Source organism: Euprymna scolopes, chromosome 20, assembly GCF_053919585.1.
Source record: "Euprymna scolopes isolate OS-2025 chromosome 20, ASM5391958v1, whole genome shotgun sequence".
NCBI classification, from domain to species: Eukaryota; Metazoa; Mollusca; class Cephalopoda; order Sepiida; family Sepiolidae; genus Euprymna; species Euprymna scolopes.
In genome coordinates, this window is record NC_136501.1 from 86,764,475 (window position 1) to 86,774,426 (window position 9,952).

The window sequence follows — 9,952 nt, forward strand, 5'->3', positions numbered from 1 at the left end:
TTAACGTCATTTTAATTAATGACATGAATAACAACTGCAGCAACCAGTAAAAATATAAATACTAAGCAGCACAAGAAGTATAGCCAGCAGAAATAGTTTGGTTGCGAGAAGCGTCTTGGTTGCAATCATCAATATTTGAATTTTTTTATTTTCAGGAGGTTAGACAAAAGATCAGGTGGAGATTTAATGAAAATGTTACTGTGAATGGATTCGAAGTTAGTGCATCCCCCAGGTTTTCATTTCGTGCTGTTAACCACTTAGCTGTTGTCATCAATTTTTTCATTGTTGTTGGAAATTCATTATCTATATATCAATACCGTAGTACCTTTAACGTACGTACGTATGTCGCATTTCCAGATTATAAATTATTCGATCGGAAGATCTTATTTATTAAAAAGGAGGATATAAGGAGATAACATAATACGTACATTAAATTATTAGTATATAGATACTAATAATTTAATGTTCGTAGTATGTTATCATATTCTATCCTTTTCTTAATAAATAGGATCTCCCGATCACCGAAGGCGCAGTGTAAAAACAAACAAACAAACAAACAAAAAAACAAAAAAACAAAACAAAATAAAAAGAAAATGATGTCACTTTTGGGTCGTACGTGAAAGTGAAATATATCTTCTTAGTCTTCTGGCTAGGATCCAAGAGTATTATCTGTTCTATCTAAATACTGTATACCGATATCGTGGCGTTTCTATTCGCGTTGGGCATGAATATAATGGAAATATTTTCACGGAGTCCTATAAGGATATCTATACTCCTTTAATTTCTTTTTGTTTTGATATTAATATTAAAAACCATTTTCTGTTTATTTTTTTTTTAAAATACAACTGTGGATCGTGGAATTGCATTCATCTGCAACAGATCTAGCTAATTTTCATATTCTTTTAAACATTCATTTTAATTAATTCCCTATTAGTTTTTTCGGTTTTCTTATGGGATGATCATCTTTAGTTAACTATTACGTCTAATTATATTCATGCAGATACATGATTTATACTTGCATAACATAATTTATACTTGCATAATATTTGCGTAAAAAGATTATAGTAAACACAAACCTCTTTCTTTCTTTCTCTCTCTCTCTCTCTCTCTCTCTCTCTCTCTCTATATATATATATATATATATATATATTTATGTATGCTCATATATATGTGTTTAAAAATCTTACCTACCAAACTTCTCCGTCAGTTTTTAGTCTACAGACATGAAACTTAATATACAGGGTATTCGAACCAATGCGAAACTTTATATTTCGGTTTTAGCCACGGAAAATCGGTGCAAAAGTGTGAAAATAGAATTTGCCAGGTGATGGTCGAACACCGATATTACGAATATGCATGCAAGACGTAATAGCTATATGTTATAATTTTTAGCCTTGCAGCAAAAACGTCTTCATAGCTCAGGCATTAACGTTTCAGAAAAAAGTAAATCACAAGCTAAACGTTTTGGTTTCGGTTCTGGGTGGTGGCGCACGAGGATTTTTTTTAACTTTTAAAATCATAACTATATACTGGGTCCAATATAATCTCGTGTATGATATTTGGAATGCAAAAATTCCCCTTTGGACCAAAGTACCGTGGATTTGCAACAACAGATCCCACATACAAATTTAATATGTATAGACTATTAGCCGCTATCTTATGTAACTTTAGAACGCCATTTTCGACACACTTAGTCGTTATAATAAAATGCTAGTTCATAGTAAAATGCTAGTTTATAATAAAAGACTAGTTCCTAGTAGCAACACCATCACAATCGCAACATCTTTACAGGAAGGAGTTCCTATTTTTGTTCTCCATATATTTAGTCCTCCTACAACTACTAGTCAACACCGGTAGGAAATCTGCACGTTCTACAGATAATGTGGTTCACCCAATCGTAATGGGATCATAAACACATAAACATAAGATAAGTTTTCCCGTTTCGGTTCATAAATAATAACGTCTCCCTAACTAAAATCCGTCCATTCTGATTAGCGGAGGGCTGAAAATTTTCAAATTCCGGAATTCGATTCCACTAAATAAACGAACACTTACTAACATTAAAACATGGTGTCAGTAACAGACGTGTTTATAGGCTTTTTCTTTTACATAATTCTTTTATTTTCATTAGATTTATTGTACATGTTAATAATCCAAACTTTCTTATGCACTTACGTTAATGTGCTGTTTTTTTCAAATCGTATTTACAAGTTATTACAGTCGTGTTTTTTGTTTGTGTGTGTGTGCGGGCGTGTGTGCGAGCATGTTTGCGTGTGTGCGTGCGTGCTTGCGTGCGTCTGTGCGTGTGCGTGTGCGTGTGCGTGTGTGCGTGTGTGCGTGCGTGTGTGCGAACAATATAAATCAATCTAATACTTGCTACACACTTAATACAGACTGATCCACAGCAAAGTATAATAATAAATATGAAATCTGCATTAATCAACTTATATTTAACGACCGGCAATACCGGGCGACCTGCTAGTTGGAGTTAACCCGTAATAACCAGATATATATCTTACATTACATTAATCAGATTACTTAGATAAATACTTGCACAGTTTTAACAAAAGGTCTACAATAATATCGCGGGTCTCCATTTACACTGAACGTCCACAGAATAACCAGCAACAACGATATACACATGAAAGATGCCGCTGTGGAATTTCCACAGGTCCCGCTAGTTTATTATTAATACAACATTATTTTAATTGTAACTTCAGTAGTGTAACGTATTAAAACCAATAGTTTTCCGTTTCTTCGTAAACAAGTTAGTTATTTTAATATGTAGCGTAGTCCTTGGGTTTGATACAAGCTATTTTTGGACGACGATAGCGACGATACCCAAAAATTACACCGACATTAATATGAATTGGGGTATAAAATGAATGGTATATATATATATATATATATATATATATATATATATATATATATATATATATATATATATATATATATTTATATAAAACTAGCATTTTATTATGGACTAGCATTTTATTATAACGACTAAGTGTGTCGAAAATGGCGTTCTAAAGTTACATAAGATAGCGGCTAATAGTCTATACACACACACACACACACACACACACACACACACACACACACACACACACACACACATATATATATATATAGGTGTTAGTTTTGGAGGTTTGGAAAGATTTACGTTTATTTAAAATTCTTTAGATTTAACACATTCATGTTAAAAAAGTTCTTACTGAAGACAGTGTATAGAAACGAACTAAATAAATGCCGATGCTCAAAATGTATAAACATTTTGACCCCTCCCTTTACTTAAAAATTTACCAAAAATCAGAAACTTAACCAATTTTAATGAAATTTTCAGTATTTATCATATAATAATCACGGACTATATTCAACCCATTATTTTTATTTAAATCTTAGTGAAAATGAATTATTTTGTTTAAACAAAAACACCTTTACTAAAGTTATGGTTTTCAGTAAAAAAAAAAAAAATGCATGAATTTATTTTTGCTTTTTTTTATGAAAATAAAGCATCGTAATTGTTGTAACAATTAAAAAAAATTACATGAACATTACGAAAAAAGATCCTAAAGTCCGTATTAATGAATTCGATATAACTCGAAGAAAAATTAATTTCTTGAACTATTGATATTATCATTGAATTGCTTATTTACTATTTTCACACAAAAAATTATAATTGCAAAAAATGTCTACTTGTTTTTCTTTTTATTAATTGCAGGTTCCACATAATTTTTATATGTAAGATTTTACTATTTTTCTTGCTTGCATCAATATGAAACTTTCGGCGTAACATAATTTTTATATAATCTTGAAAAAAAAAATTTAAAAACAGGAACATAGAAAAATAATTAAAATAAAAAATGGTAAAAATCATACAAACGTTCACGATAGGAATGTACGAATGTATGGCCAAGAAAAAAAGAAAACCAGCAATCTTTACCCTCTTTAATACCTGGCGTCATTTTTAGACAGCCTTTCGACTGTCCGAGATTTTAGGCTTCCAACTTCAGAGACTTCAATTTTGTTAACATTCTGCGAAGCAAGAATCTCTCCCTCTTGGAAATGATTAAGCTATTTTTTTCTTTTACAAACAAATTTTTGTTTGTTTTTTAAAATTTATTTCAATATCTTAAGACTTTACTAATTATCATTGAAATTGACCCAGAAAAGTAATATTTATCTGTCAAAGGATTTTTATAATGAATTTATTTAACTTTAAAATTTATCTGAATTGGTTAGCTCGCCGTGAAAACATTTTTCATAATTTTTTTTTTCACGTGTACAAATATTTTCTTTTCTTTTGGAAATTAACTTTAGTCTTTAATTTTTCAAAAACAATGAAAAAGCAGTCTGACCCCCCCCCCAAAAAAAAATGAAAACCGGCTTTCCACACTATGTCCCCCTATCTTTATTCCACCATTTTTGCCTGTATCCAGCATTCTTTTACTTCCAGTTGAATTAAAAACCAAAATAATGCACGCTCATTTTTACGGATATATTAACAATAAGTTTTTGTTTAATGAAAAAATATTTTTTCGTTATCCATCTAAAGTATACAAAACGTTTTGTTAACCAAATCTGCGAACGCAAGTGCATTGTTTATAATTCAACGAGTCAAAGAAAAAATAAACCGGTGATTTAATATTATGTTTCTGAATTTTGAGATGAGGATTGATAATTATTTGGATTACTCGGACTACTGTTCTCATCTTGAGTGTTATTTTCACAACGTTTCGGCCTATGCAACGTCCTACTTTCTTCAGGTGTATCTTGTCGAATCGAGATCGTGCATGGAAATTCCCACGGAAATTTTAATCACAGGTTAGCATGCTCTCGTTCCGTCAGCCTTGATCAGGTACAAGTTCTAGGTAATTCGTAATTGTATTCTTAGAGTATTAAGATTGGAACTTCAACCTCCAGAAGAATATCGCTTACAACTGAGTTTAACCAAGTACTTTATCCACTACATGACTATCCAGTATGAATTTTAGGAGCCTTAAACCCATTGTTATTTGTAAACGAACAATCTTACTACTGTTAATTTAATTATCAAACTCTGCTGTAATAGTTAAATTTAACTTTCAAATAATATTAAAAACGAAAATGAAAATAATGTAAAAAACGGCATGGTTAGAAAAGCAACAACAAAAAAAAACAAAAACAAAAATGAAATTCAAAACACTCCCAGGCAACACCAGGTAGATGTAGATAATAATTACTATAATTATACTTACTAGTGGAACCTCCGGTGGAAATTCCATGATGTTTTCTACATCAATTTGTATAATTTACTGTTAATAATATTCTTTTAAAATTAATGTCTCCCATGGTCAATCTATGAAGAAATAAATTACCTTTTTTACTTCTATAAAAATCGTTGTCATTGTCAGCTAAATATTCTTTATAAATAAATAAAGAAATAAAACGAATATAAATTTATTTATTGCGGACTATCATCCTCATCTTTCTTAGTTGTTGTTTCATGACGTTTCAACAATTCGTCAACAATTACCGCCTTCCATAGTTGTTGTTTCAATCCTACGCAAAGTAGAGGCTTACTTGTCCAAAAACGTGGTGAGACAACAACAAATATGGAAGGCAGTAATTGCTGAGGATGCAGTGTGGAGATTCGGAGTTCGTATCCCATCGCGGTTACCACCTGACGAAGGCTAGAGGAATAGTTGGCCGAAACGTCGTGAAACAACAACTACAAAAAGATGAGGATAATAATCTGCAATAAATTAATAAAAGATACTCATCTCAATAATGAATTCCAATTAAATAATATAGAAAACGAATATGTCTTTTTTATTTTTGATTGTAGTAATTTATTTTTTAAGACAAAAAATATTCTTTTCTTACCGTAAAAATAATTATCAGCGAAATATTCTTCAAATAAAATGAATATCACTTTTTTTTTAATGTATTTATTCAAAAATTGTACTATTTTAATCAACAGGACGACATAATTTGATTTTGAAAAAGTTCATTTTAAAAATGGGTAAACTCGGACGATCACTTTTTGAATGGTGATAACGTTCGAACGGACATGGAATGCCTTAGTATATTATTATATAGATAATGATTTGAGATGTTAAAATCTGATTCGAACTTTTAAGCTGCGTTAATTATAAAAAATAAAATAGCGGGGCCTGTGGAAATTCTACAGCGGTATCTTTCATATTGCTGTTTGACATTCCGTGGACGTTCAGCGTAAATGGAGACCCCGCGATATTATTGCAGCCATTTTGTTAAAACTGTAAAAGTATTCATCTAAGTAATCCGGTAAATGTAGTATCGGAATATATCGGATTATTACGGTTTATCTCCAATATCCTTATAGGGGTCTGTGATATATTTATGTTGTATGGACGCCTGGCGCGAACGAAAACCCCACGATAACATTATACTATCTTTAGACGGAACAGATACTACCCTTGGATCCTAGTCAGAAGACCCAGAAGGTATATTTCATTTTCACATACGGCCCAAAAGCTACACTAATTTTTATTTTATTTATTTATATTTGTACATTGCGTCTTCGGTGATTGTCATATGCTATACATTAAAAAGGAGGATAAAAGGTCATAACATACTACAAACATTAAGTTAACATATCTATATACTAATTTAATGTTCGTAGTATGATATCATCTTTTATTTTATAGGATCTCCCGATTGAATAATTTATAATCTGGAAACCATAACACACGGACGTACGTTAAAGGTACAACGGTATTCATTTATAGATACTTAATTTAAATGGCTCCAAAGTCATTTTTTAGACGATACTTAATAAATTCGTGTTTCATCTTAATTATAATTAATCCTTTCTTAGTTCTGATGACCTTAGAGGCACATAAACTCTACACAGTATAGGGAAATGCGTGTAGAAGTAGACTTTGATGGTATGGTCACATTGAAAGAATGGATGAATGTTCTTAGAGGTAGAACAGGTGAGGCAGCAAGGTAAACATTTGAGGATGTGATGAGGGATATATAAAAACCTGTGGCCAACAGAATCTCAGCATGTAAAATGGATGGTAAAGTGATGATGATGATGATGATGTTGACGATGATGATAATTGTATTTGTTAGTACTAAGTAATATAAACAAATAATCAATCGCAAGTAAAATGAGTTGATCTTTCTTTTGTTCCAAAAAGTACCTTACTCCTGACTCTACTTGCACAAGGGCTAGATACGCCCCAGATGGGAAGGGGCCACTCAGAGCACTCTCTCCTGCCTTAAAAGAGTACAGAATCGATTTCGAAATCTAGTGGTAGATGATCTTTTATCTTCCCTCCTGTCTCTTTTCTTTTTACCTCTCTATATCTACTAGTATTTCTCCACTCTCTCGACTGAACTCTAATCTCTGATTTCTCGCTGTAAAACATTCACAACAAAAACTCGTTTGGGTCAATCATTGTAAATAATTTTCCTTCCTGTGTGCTTAAAACTAAACAAAAATTCCATGAACAAAGTTTCTTTCCCAAATTAGCCATCTGTATTACTTCCCAGCTGAGTACAACATGGTCTTTTTTTAAGTCCAGAATTCTTGTCGAGGGGTCAACTTAACTAATCACATTATGGTAGTTATCCTTTGACATGCTTCTGCGTCTGGCCTTCACCTCTGATCTGAAATGAAGTACGTATCAAATCCGTTGCCAAGGTCTATATATCGTTTACAATTCTTTGAATATGTATTTTCATCGCAAACTGATAATCTTGATAACACTTATCCTTGAATAGCCTCCGAGCCTTGATAAATGGTGACTCATTAGTATTACAAAATTGCGCTTTTCAGTAAGAAAAGCTTTATCTGATGGTTTCTTTACAAATATGCAATAAATGAGTTTGGTTCATAATGTGTGAAAAATGTGACCCGTTGAGTCACTTATTGAGCGAGATTGCTTGAATCAGGAAAAAGGTGAGTTTGAAAAGTCAGCTAAAGATAAAAAAATATTTCATTCTAAAATAGAGTGACAAAATCTACCATGAGTTCACCATTTATCAAGGCTCGAAGGCCACTTGAGGATGAAGATTAATCGGTGTACATTACTCATCAGAATAATAGTGTATAATCGTTAGTAGTAGGAATTTGGTATAATTTGATTATTTAAGGGGACAACTTAGTAAGAACTTGTTTACATTGGACTTGAAGACAACCTTATTGTAGTCAACTGGAAAGCAGGCCAGCGGAAAATAATTCCACAGGCGGGCAGAAGCTTAGCTCATGGAATCAACGTTTAGATGTTAGGCATAGATTGAAAGTGAACAAAATTGTTGATAGTGGTTGTAGTTAGTCGAGTCTTTTTGTGAAAGTTTGACAAGGGGGGACCATAGATTGGAGCTCAGACAGGGCAGCAACGTCTCTTCAGTGGGAAAGAGGTTGCAGGGAAGAAAAAAGAGCATCATCCACTAGGTTTCGAAGCCGGTTTTGAACGCTGTCAAAGCAGGATAGGTCTCTACGAGCAGCTCCTGCCCATATGTGACAACAGTACTCAATTCTTATACAGGTAGAGGATTGCACCAGAAATTAGATATCTCATGAAGCGGTACAATGATCCAACCATTTTTCCGGCGATCTTGGCAACGGATTTGATAAATGTACTTCATTTCAGATCAGGAGTGGAAGGCCAAACGCAGACGCTTGTCAAAGCATAGTTTTTCCGTAAAACTAGAACCATTCATTTCGATTCTGTTCGTTATATATCTTTCTCTTGATTGGATGATATTTCCTAATTTTTACATTTTGCTATTCCAGTTTTTTTATTACTTTCGACTAATAAGAGAGAGAGAGAGAGAGAGAGAGAGAAAGAGAGAGAGAGAGAGAGGGAGAGGCAGACAGACAGACAGACAGACAGACAAAGTGATGGAAGCGAGAATTGTAGATACCGTGTAAAACAACATATGGTGAGAGAGGATGAAAGTGATAGACAAAAATTAAATTTGGTAAGTTAATTGCAAATTGCGACTAATTAGAACAATTAAAATAGAAAATGTTCTAACATAACTCAATCCTGAAACTGCGGAATACTTTAGCATGTATTTTGCGTAATCAAAATAATGCGAAAGTAAAAGTCTTATGGCAACAAACGTTGATTAACTCACCTTTAGTCTTATAATAGATAAAACTTGACTTAATGTTCAGTCTAAACGGGTAGGTGTATCGTCAATCCGAGTCCTAATGAGTCGTTCGTCCTTCCTATTTTATTTTGGCTTTTCGAAAGTTTTATTTTGAGATTAGCAATCGAGAAAAACGTCTTCACCTTTCAGATAATTTTTTTGTTTTGTTTTAGTTTTCGTTTCTATTATTTTTCCGTGACCAACGGTGATTTTGTTGCGATTTGGTAGGCGTGTAGTTCTGGACTGTGAATTCAATGTCCGATTGGTCATCGGATGAGAAGGCAATCGCTTGTGCTGCACTCATGACAAGTACCCGTAACATTGGTAACACGTGACCACTTCATCCACCAACAATCTGGGAGAGACGCCGTCACACCCATCGACCCCTACCACCACCAGGTTGCCGAGTTTATCGGTTTATGTTTAATTTATGTACCGACGACATATCGGTTGGCAGCCTCTGCATCTTCGATCACCTGAACGTCTTCATTGTCGTCGTCGTCATCATCATCATCATCATCATTTAGCATTATCATCGTCACCAATAAGAATAAGTTGACGGCGGTCGTTAATTATTGCGGATCGATGTTAATCACTTTGAATAAAATCAATCGAATCGTCATTACTGCAACTATAAGAAACTTTTTAAGTTGTTCACAAGATAAAGCTTGTCGTAAACAAGGTTTTATAGTAATCAAAGCTTGTCGTAAACACAAACACATTTCTTTATGTACGATAAATCATTCACTACTTGTTTGAATTCCATCGTTTATATGTAAAGGAATGTGTGCGAACACTTGAAAATATCGAAGTGATT

The 9,952-nt window shown here is 33.0% G+C and overlaps 1 protein-coding gene across 1 annotated transcript in view; it reads right to left on the reverse strand.

Moving 5' to 3' along the window:
- LOC145241662 (protein CIMAP1D-like) overlaps positions 1-9,443 on the reverse strand; it is a 35,098-nt gene extending 25,655 nt beyond the window's left edge. The window contains exon 1 of the mRNA XM_080104796.1: positions 9,121-9,443. The gene's annotated coding sequence lies outside the window, so the exon portion shown is untranslated. The remainder of the gene's footprint in view (positions 1-9,120) is intronic.
- Positions 9,444-9,952: the final 509 nt, after the last annotated feature.